General features: G+C 40.1%; 1 long non-coding RNA gene and 1 other non-coding gene across 2 annotated transcripts; one reads left to right on the plus strand and one right to left on the minus strand.

Moving 5' to 3' along the window:
- Positions 1–471: 471 nt before the first annotated feature.
- Positions 472–9716, plus strand: LOC143259512 (uncharacterized). The gene is made up of 2 exons (XR_013033473.1): positions 472–1100; positions 6955–9716. It is a non-coding gene; the product is annotated as an uncharacterized LOC143259512 (long non-coding RNA).
- Positions 1016–1098, minus strand: TRNAL-CAG (transfer RNA leucine (anticodon CAG)). The gene has a single exon. It is a non-coding gene; the product is annotated as a tRNA-Leu (tRNA).
- Positions 9717–10183: the final 467 nt, after the last annotated feature.

The raw sequence follows: 10183 nt of genomic DNA on the forward strand, positions 1-10183 counted from the left end.
GAAACAATAATTGTTATAAACGATCAGTAGTCAGTAGCGAGACTGTTTCATTTATCATGCTCTTGAAAATAAACGTTCCGAAGGCAACAATTGCCAAGTACACTTCTCGCGATCTTTCTAAAAATTTTCAGATTTCAAGAAGTTAGGTTAGGTGGGACGAGACAAGGTTATGACCGATCGGTCGGAAAGTCAAATTAAAATAATTTCTATTTTTCGCCGAACGCTTAAACCGAATCCATCACCGGTCAAGATTCGAACGATGCTTTTGTCAATCAGACACGTCGAACAGCGACGAGATTATTTCACATGATATTAAAATGTTAATAAACTTTGATTATAATAGAATCTTTTTTTAATCTCGATTCAATTTTTATTACACATTTAAATTGCGATAAAGACTTGTTACATAGATTTCATTGAAAATATTTTTGTAAATGTTTTAACAAAAATTGTTAGAATTTCTTAGTTGCTCTTCTTCAGTCGGTCCTCCTGCCGGTAATAAATAAACACAACAACGCGAATAAATTAACTTCATCTTCACAGTCCGCAAGTAACCTATGTAAATGTCAACATTTTATTCGTTCATTATACATGACACAACTAATTAACTTATTAATTACAATTAAATCAAAATTAATATTAATCAATCATAATTAACAACTTATTAATAAATGCATCGTTCCTCGCGATTATCATTTATCCCGATCTCCGCGATCGTGAAACATTCGAGAATACCACGAGGATCTCGTGTTACAAACAATTCGTGGAAACGCAGATCGATGTTTCTGCAGAACAGTATTTTGCGAAGAGATGCTCGGCGCGCGGAGGAAGAGACTATAGTCTCCCGCGTTACATAACCTTGATTTAGGTCATTGGCGAGTGCAGACACCGGGGAGGGGAAAAAAAGTGGTTTATCGTTGAGCAAGATCGATCGAGCTATGCAGATTGGATCAGTGACGCGTCGCGGCCCGAGATAGCAGATTGCGAGGGGACGGCAGAAAAAAAAAAGTACGTTTGTCAGAAGTGGGATTCGAACCCACGCCCACAGAGTGGACTGCGACCTGAACGCAGCGCCTTAGACCGCTCGGCCATCCTGACGTGTGAGTTCGCATGCCGTAAAGAAGAAAAATCAACGGCGCACGGCGTTACTATGCCGAGAAACTGGTCTGCCCGCACTAAATTTACCTACGAGCTACGCGAAAATAGCTCGCCGCGCCGAGAGACGCAACCGCGGAAGGTTTCGAGCGATGCACCGGCAAACAACAGTTTTTTTCCCCCGTTCGATTATTTTGCGAGACGGTTCGCGACGCGCTCCCGCCGCCGCTCCGAGCCTCGTTGCGGCAGGTCGGAGTATCGACCCTAACCTGCGGCCCTTTGTCGAGCGAAATCGCGAACTGTGGATTTTATTCGATTAGGTTGAACGCGAGAGGGTGTTTGAAACGGACGAATTCGGGGGCGGATCGGCACGGTCAAATTGAACGGGATTTCATGAATGAGACGAGTGCTTTCGCCGCCGAATACCTGGGAAAATGAATGGCAGATGCGTCTCGGCGATATTGCTTATCTGTCCCGAAACCCTTATCAATCGTTCAACTCTGCAATAGCATGACCGCCGGCAAACAGAAGTGCCGCGAGCCCGCTCGATCGATCGCCGTGCCGCGCCGCGCCGCGCCGCGCGGTGCCGCGCGAAACGGGACTTTAATAAAAATTCATCGGTGGATGTTACACACGACGCCCTCGTTGAATCGCAAAAAACGGCTGGAACTCTTTGAAAACGGGCCCGCCGCGGCCGAGGTTCCATCGGATCCGGCTGGCCTAGTGCCACAGGATGTGTCGATGCACCGGCCGAGACCTATTTTTAATTTCCAATCCCGAAATTTCCGTCCGACATCGCTCAGCCGACGGTGAAAGATATCGTATTTTTGCGACGAACGCCGTATGGTTCCTTTAAATTTTCTTTGCGAACTTTTCCGTAATTGGATCAGGCGATTTATATTGTTTTGCGACGTCAAAGCGATTAGTTTGTAAAATTATGGCTGAAACGTTGTTTCCAAAAATTGCAATTGATTGAAATGATAAATAAATTAAAAACTGATGTGTGCTCGACTCTTTTATCCGAGCCTGTAACGATGATTTCATCGAACACTGTTAACGTGTCAACCGATCAAAATATCAGTTTTTCGCGCGAAACATCATTTTTCAATTTTTCTACCATCCCAATGATTTCGAAGGCTATACGGACACTTTTTACAGCAACTGTAGCGATTGCTCGTGATGAATGTAATAGTTCGAGAGCGTGCCTGCAAGCCTGTCGGAACTGCGCTTCGATATCTTGAGCGGACGATTTTTGATTATACAGTAGATTCTCCCTAATTGACGCTCAGATTGTGCACAAAAATGGACAATTCGGGAAGAGGAGATACGATTATTCGAGCCTCGCGACTCGTTCTTATAGTTGTTGACGATTGACAATTAGAAAAGCGAGCCGCGGGACTCGAATAATCGTATCTCCTCCTCCCAAGTTGTCCATTTTCGTTTCCAAGCCGAGGGACAATACGAGAGAAATTACTATAACTGCAACCAGAAATTCTGTTGCATTCAGTAAAATATGTTATTGTACTTAGAAATTGAAGCTGAATGTTATGGATCGTCAAGAAGTCCCTAGCTGAAAGTTACTAGACACGCTTTTATTCAAAATAGTTGTTACAAAATATAAATACAAAATATGAATTAAAATATGCCATTTTTATAATTCGTTTTTGTAGTTGCCGATTGTCAGTAATTATAAAAATGAGTCGCAAGGCTCGAATAATCGTATCTCCTCTTTCCAAATTGTCCATTTTTGTGCACAATCTGTGCATCAATTAGGGAGAATTTACTGTATATAGAGGGTCGGTCGCCTAAAAACTCACTAGGATGATCGACATTGCCAAAACTTTTTTTCTCGTTATCGAAGTAACGATACCTCGGTTTCCACATTTTTTTTAAAACTTTAAAAAATCGCCATACAGAGGGCTGATGGTCCGAAGGGTCAATCTAGGACTTGTAACTTCGTCAACATTTTGTTTTTCGTCTCGGAACCGACAAAACCTCTGGTTTCTTATTTTGTAAAATTTTTTTAAAATGTTCATATAGAGGAGGGGGGCGGATTTCTAAAAAGTCATTAAGGCCAGCAACTTTGTCAAAATTTTCTTTTCTTTCGCAAAACTAACAAAATCTAAGTTCACCCATTTTATTAAAACTTTGAAAAATCCTCATGTTCGGGGGCAGGTCTTCTAAAAAATTACTATGAGTCGTAACATAGTGAATAATGACATTTGACTAAAACTATCCCCTAAATAGACATTCTAAAAGTTTCTCTCGACATATTTCAAAAACATCACTACAATCCAAAAACAGTGTTAGACATAAAAATGTTCATCTACCTCACCAAACTAATGATTTCACACTCTCAAATATCACTAGAATTTGCAAGTATTACTAGATCTTCCCATAGCCATAATACGTTATCGTATCCGACTAAAATGATGACCAGGCTTATTAGGATCTAGATAAATATCTCAGAAACTCGACAAAATCCCTAGATATTTCCCAAAATGTCTCAGAGGAATTCAAAACACGTGTGTCAAACCTAGAAATATTCTTCTGCATCGTGAAAATAACGGTGCTCGCGACTCTGCCTCGTTCGAAAGACACCCGAAAATCCTTCTGCAAGGTTCACGGTCTAGAAAAATGTCACTAGGACCGATCGAAGCCCGAAGAAAATCGGTTTCGCAGGCGTCGCGCTAGTAATCTCTCTCGCCTAGACTCATGGAATTGCAGTTTCCGGTGCAGGGGACGACGCTATACCCGCATTGAGCGTCGCTGCGTCTCAAGGCCGGACCGTCCGAGAGCTAAGGACGACGTTATGCTACCAGCCGTCCCCCTCCCCGCCGACCCCCCGATGCCGCCGCACGCTCGTCCTCAGTTGTATGCATCTCCATGTTCGCCTCCGTGATCCCTCCTTTTGCTCTCCTCTCTTTCTCCTCTCTTCCCGGCCCGCGTCTCGCCCCACCCCGCTCCCGCCATCACGGCCCGTTGCGTTCTACTCGCCTCTCCAGCTCCCTCTGTCCTCTCGCTCCCCTCTCCATAACCCTTCCTACACCCCCCCCCCCCTCGCCGTCCCGCTGACTGACAACCTCTATCCCGCTCTAGCTCGAACGCGGCGGCTCGAGCGCGTTCCGTTCGCAGTAAAGTGAAAAAGTAATAATTTGGAAGCTTCGGTACCTTATTACGTACCTTCTATTTTAGCGATGACGTAGACAAACGCGATATTTTATTCTCCGCGGAGTTCAAGCAAGCTGCTTTCCATCGTTCTTCGTTAAGTTATTTTTTTAAAAGGAAAGACGCGATGAGAACTTGCTACGCACGCGAACATATTTATTCGAACGTCTACGGTGGCTCGGACAGGTTTTCGTAAAATCTTTTAACATGCAATAACTTTTTTATAGTTGGCACAAGCGATCCGAACTTTTTTGGGATGTTAGGTGGATTCGATTATCGGACAGTGACGAAGAAATTGTTCTGAGAAATTGCAAATAGCTGAATCTACGTCGAAAATTTAAACAATGCTATGAGCAATGAACAACTGAATGAAAGAAAAGAATCAACTGCCAGTAATTTTTCAGATAGAATTCGGAAAATTCGCATTTCGATAGTATTTTTCACGCCGATTCGAGTTCTGTGCCAATTAATCTTGTTGATAATTTAAAAAAGAATGTTCTCTTTCCCAGGAAACAATTATTGCAGTGAAAACTTCATACCAAATTCGCTCCAACACTCTGTACACAAGCGGTAATACAAATTCCAGCTCGAAAACTTAAATGTCGATAATGTGTTAAATGTATAAATCAAGCAAGAATGATTAAAATATGAATATAAATATATCGAATGTACAAATAAGAATAGTTTATAATTAAAATATTAAATGTCGTTTTTTTTCTGCCGTGACTGTTATCGTACTTGCTTCACAAGAGAAATACGAAAGACGTGATAAACAAGTGTGAAAACAGATAAAGTAAAATGCTAACAATATCTACGATGAATAAAAAGCTTCGTTTAAACAATTACGAAGGAATTAAAATATGAACGAACTGTTAGTATTTACTACGAATTAAAGAAACAAACAACGGTTCGAATAATAAAAAAACAATTATGGATCGCTGTATATGTTTCTATGGAAAAATGATCGAGAAGACACTTTGGAACGATGATGCTGGACTGCACTTGTTCTTTCCACGATCTTTGATTCCTCGGTTTCATGATTTGAAGCAATTAACCTTTCAAGTAGATCATCGAGAGTTCTGATTCGTTGGAGAACACTCGCGACGAGAATTATGTCTGCCATAAGAGTCGCGAGTTCTACGCAGCAGAGGTGAAGAGCCTGCTTTATATCGGAAATCTAGATTGCGGTGATACTAGACAGTAAATTCTTCCTAATTGACGCTCAGATTGTGCACAAAAGTGGACAATTCGGAAAGCGGAGAAGCGATTATTCGAGCCTTGCAGCTACGTTTTTACAGTTACCGATTGTCAAAAACTATAAAAACAAGCCACAAGGTTGGAATAATCATACCTTCTCTTCCCAAATTGTCCACTTTTGTTTCCAAGCCGAGCATCAATTAGGAAGAATTTACTGTAAATCAATTATATTATAATTCGATCACATTGTAATTCGTAATTTAGATCTCCGTTCATTTATATTGCAATTCGATCACGTTGTACAATAAATTCTCTCTAATCGACGCCTAGATTGTGCACAAAATTGGACAATTTGGAAAGAGGAGATACGATTATTCGAGCCTTGCGACTCGTTTTTATAATTGTTGACAATCGGCAACTACAAAAACGAACTGTAAAAATGGCATATTTTATGGAATACGAAATAAATTCTGGGTAACAACTATTTCGTATAAAAGCTTGTCTAGTAACTTTCAGCTAGGGACTTCTTGATGTTCCATAACATACAGCTTCAGTTTCTAAGTACAATAACATATTTTATTGAATGCAACAGGATTTCTGGTTGCGTTATAGTAATTTCTCTCGTATTGTCCCTCGGCTTGGGAACGAAAATGGACAACTTGGGAGGAGGAGATACGATTATTCGAGTCCCGCGGCTCGCTTTTCTAGTTGTCAATCGTCAACAACTATAAGAACGAGTCGCGAGGCTCGAATAATCGTATCTCCTTTTCCCGAATTGTCCATTTTTGTGCACAATCTGAGCGTCAATTAAGGAGAATCTACTGTATAATCAAAAATCGTCCGCTCAAGATATCGAAGCGCAGTTCCGACAGGCTTGCAGGCACGCTCTCGAACTATTACATTCATCACGAGCAATCGCTACAGTTGCTGTAAAAAGTGTCCGTGCAGCCTCCGAAACCGTTGGGATGGGAGGAAAATTGAAAAATGATGTTTCGCGCGGAAAACTGATATTTTGATCGGTTGACACGTTAATAGTTTTCGATGAAATCATCGTTACAGGCTCGGATAAAAGAGTCGAGTACACATCAGTTTTTAATTTATTTATCATTTCAATCAATTGCAATTTTTGGAAACAACGTTTCAGCCACAATTTTACAAACTAATCGCTTTGATGGCGCAAAATGATTTAGATCGCCTGATCCAATTATGGAAATGTTCGCAAAGAAAAATGAAGGATCCATGCAGCGTTCGTTGCAAAAATAAAACCATCGGAATATTACACAATACAGCAATAAATCCAATGGCCGTAAATGTTTAAAAATTACTGCAACGAATGCTCGAGAAATACTCTACAATCTGGTGTACACTTTGTTTCGTTGTCTCTATTAGTTACTTTTTTAATAAATCATTGAAACAATCCGATTTGAGAATGTGAATATTCTAGTTTAAATCTTTGAAAAAATCGATTAACGTTAAGAATCTTTTTCATTTCAGGTAAACAACATGGCCGCAATCGTTGTCCATTTCCTTAAAATCTAGACTATTTTCTTAAAATTCATATATGTATGTTTCCAAGTAACCAATGCCGCCATTTTTAATTCCATTGAACCCAAATAATTTCTAAATGTTATCTAAACATATGTAAACGAACCAAGTAAACGTGACTGTAAAACGCGTTACAGTTTGACCAGAAAAATAGATTTCAAAGAAAGATGAAAAACCGCATTTTACCATGGATGCAGTCTCGAGTTCACGTTTTCGATGTTAAAAATCGCGACGAAATATTGCAGAAGTTTGGCGACTGTTAAAATTACGATGATGCAAGTATCGTTGGGCATCCAAGCATCTCTTTGTTTGTCGTTCAAGGCGAGATTCGCAAGTTTACCGGGCCGATCTAAATTTCAAAAGAGCCTGCTGCGAGAGCAACGGTGGAACGAGCGGTTCTTGATTAAAAGGGAGCAAGATGTGCCGGATATCTTGCCCGGAGGACTCCAGATGCCCCGCAGAAAAAATCTGCTGCATCAGTCCGACATTCGGAGCCTATTATCAAGACCTTGGCTACGCACACGGCCCGTCGTCCACCTGTTCCACCGAAAACTAGGCGAGAAAACAACGGAAAGCGACCTTGGCGGTCGATCTGGCCACCGTCGCTCCTCAATTATCCTCCGGGAATCCTCGTTACCACTTCCGGGAAGCGATCACGGGAAGCTCTCCTGTTGCATAACACTACCCGTCGCGGCGAAATCGCACCGCTGATCTACATAGTTCTTGCAAAATAATCGATCCAATTGAAGATCAACATTGTTTTACAGCAGTTCGACATAGTGAACTTCGGCGGCCATTTTCGAAGAAACTGTAGTTCGAATATGCTTATGCGATATGTCATTTTAAAGCGCGACTTCCTCTCTATTCACGCGTGTAGACAGTTTCGTTGCTATTGTTTTAAATTGTTTATAAAAATCTGCCGAAGCGGATGTGTGTTAAGCGATCGATAACGAGATGCCAGCGGATCTTTGTGCATCGATTACATTTCTCGTCTTGTGCAATAAAGATAAACGAAAAATTGCGACGTTTTTGTGCAATATTTACCGATAACAATCGTTTAGTCAGTCAAGAAAAATTTCGTTTGTTTTGATTTTCGCGAAATAATTGATCAAATTAAAAATCAACTTTGTTTTAGAGCAATTCATTATGGTGAACCTGGGCGGCCATTTTCGAAGAAACTGTGGTTTCAATATGCTTATGCGATATGTCATTTTAAAGCGCAGCTTTCTCTCTATTGATTCGTCTAGACAGTTTCGTTGTTACTGCTTTAAATTGTTCATAAAGAATTGCTAAAGCGAGTACGTGCAACGAGAAGCCAGCGGATCTTCGTGCATCGATTATATTTCTCGCCTTGTGCAATAAAGAAAAACGAAAAATCGCGACGTTTTCATACAATATTTACCAAGACGAATCATTTAGCTATTCGAGAAAATTTCGTTTCGTTTTGGTTTTCGCAAAAACGATCGACGATAATGAGAATTTCCTATATTTCTGACTATTTCGTTAGCACAAACTTCGGCGGCCATTTCGGAATCGATGGTTGCACAAATATACTTCCGTGATATATCGTTTCGAAGCGCGGAGTCTGCCTCGTTAATTGGCGCAAGTATTTCCGTCGTGGCCATTATGTGTTGTTCGTGGCAGGCCGCCGTAGCGAAGACGTACGAAAGATCGAACTCGGCTGGCTAACGTTTCTAATTCTGGTCCATAAAATATCTTGTTGACTGTCGACGTCGACAGGTCGGAACCTGTAGCTATTTCCGCGGTCGTGGCGATGCTGATGAATGGTAACGCGGCGGGGAATTAATTCAGAACGATGGAAGCCCTTCGGCGCGCGGTGCGGCGCGGCGCGGTCCGAGATTCCGAAGCGGTTTTCTTTCATACGCGAGGACTTCCGTTCTATGCGCGGAATGCGAGTATAGTAACCCAGTGACATGTAAGGAATCCTAACGAACTGATGCCCTTACTTCCTACACGCCGATGACTCAGTCGAGCCGCGCGAAAACGATGCACTTCCATTATTCCGAGCGGCCGAGTCGCGCGCTTCGAGCGGCGCGGCGGTGGCCAGCCGACCGCGAAAAAAGAACCTGTGCCCGACACTTTGTGCGACGTTTTCCCGTTTAGATCAGTGACGAGCAACCTGCGGACCGGCAATTACGCGTCACCGTTCGCAAGCTTCCAAAAATTTCACTTTCCAGCGTAATTTTTCATCTGTACATCTCGATATTTGAATGGGACGAATCCTTCTCGACAAAGCTCTGCAGAATTCCAATTGAATTGCCCAAGGAATTCAGATCTCCGTTCGATTAAATTATAGTGTGATTCGTAATTCGATAGGGGAACAAATTTCTAAGTAATTCAATTACATCAATTATGGATTTCGATGTAAATGAATTAAAATTACGAATTATTAAGTAATTCAATTACATTAATTACGATGTAAGTGAATGGAAATTTCGAATTACTAAATAATTCAATTTCATTAATCACAAACTACTAAGTAATTCTATAACATTAATCACGAATTACGATCTAATCGAATTAAAATTATGAATTACAATGAAATAATTAACATTACCAATTACGATGTAATTAGATTGCATTAATTATGACTTACGAGGCAATTGAATTGTATTCATTACGGATTATGATGTAATTGAATAAAAATTACGAATTACGATGTAATTCGTAAGTGATAGAAATGTTGAAAAGTACTCGCTGTCAAATAACTTTTCTTCAGAATTTTGATTTCGGATAAGATTCAACCGAATAAAATTCAATTGAATAAAATTTAATCAAATAAACTTGAACTGAATAAAATTTAATTGAATAAAATTGAACTGAATAAAATTCAATTGAATAAAGTTCAACTGAGTAAAATTGAACTAAATAAAATTGAACTGAAATAAAATTCAATTGAATAAAGTTTAACTGAGTAAAATTGAACTGAATAAAATTGTACTGAAATAAAACTGAACTGAATAAAATTGAACTGAATAAAATTGTACTGAAATAAAATTGAACTGAATAAAATTCAATTGAATAAAGTTTAACTGAATAAAATTGAACTGAAATAAAATTGAACTAAATAAAATTCAACTGAATAAAATTCAATTGAATAAAGTTCAACTAAGTAAAATTGAATTGAATAAAATTGAACTGAATAAAATTCAATTGA

This window comes from Megalopta genalis, chromosome 5 (genome assembly GCF_051020955.1).
Source record: "Megalopta genalis isolate 19385.01 chromosome 5, iyMegGena1_principal, whole genome shotgun sequence".
Taxonomy (NCBI): domain Eukaryota; kingdom Metazoa; phylum Arthropoda; class Insecta; order Hymenoptera; family Halictidae; genus Megalopta; species Megalopta genalis.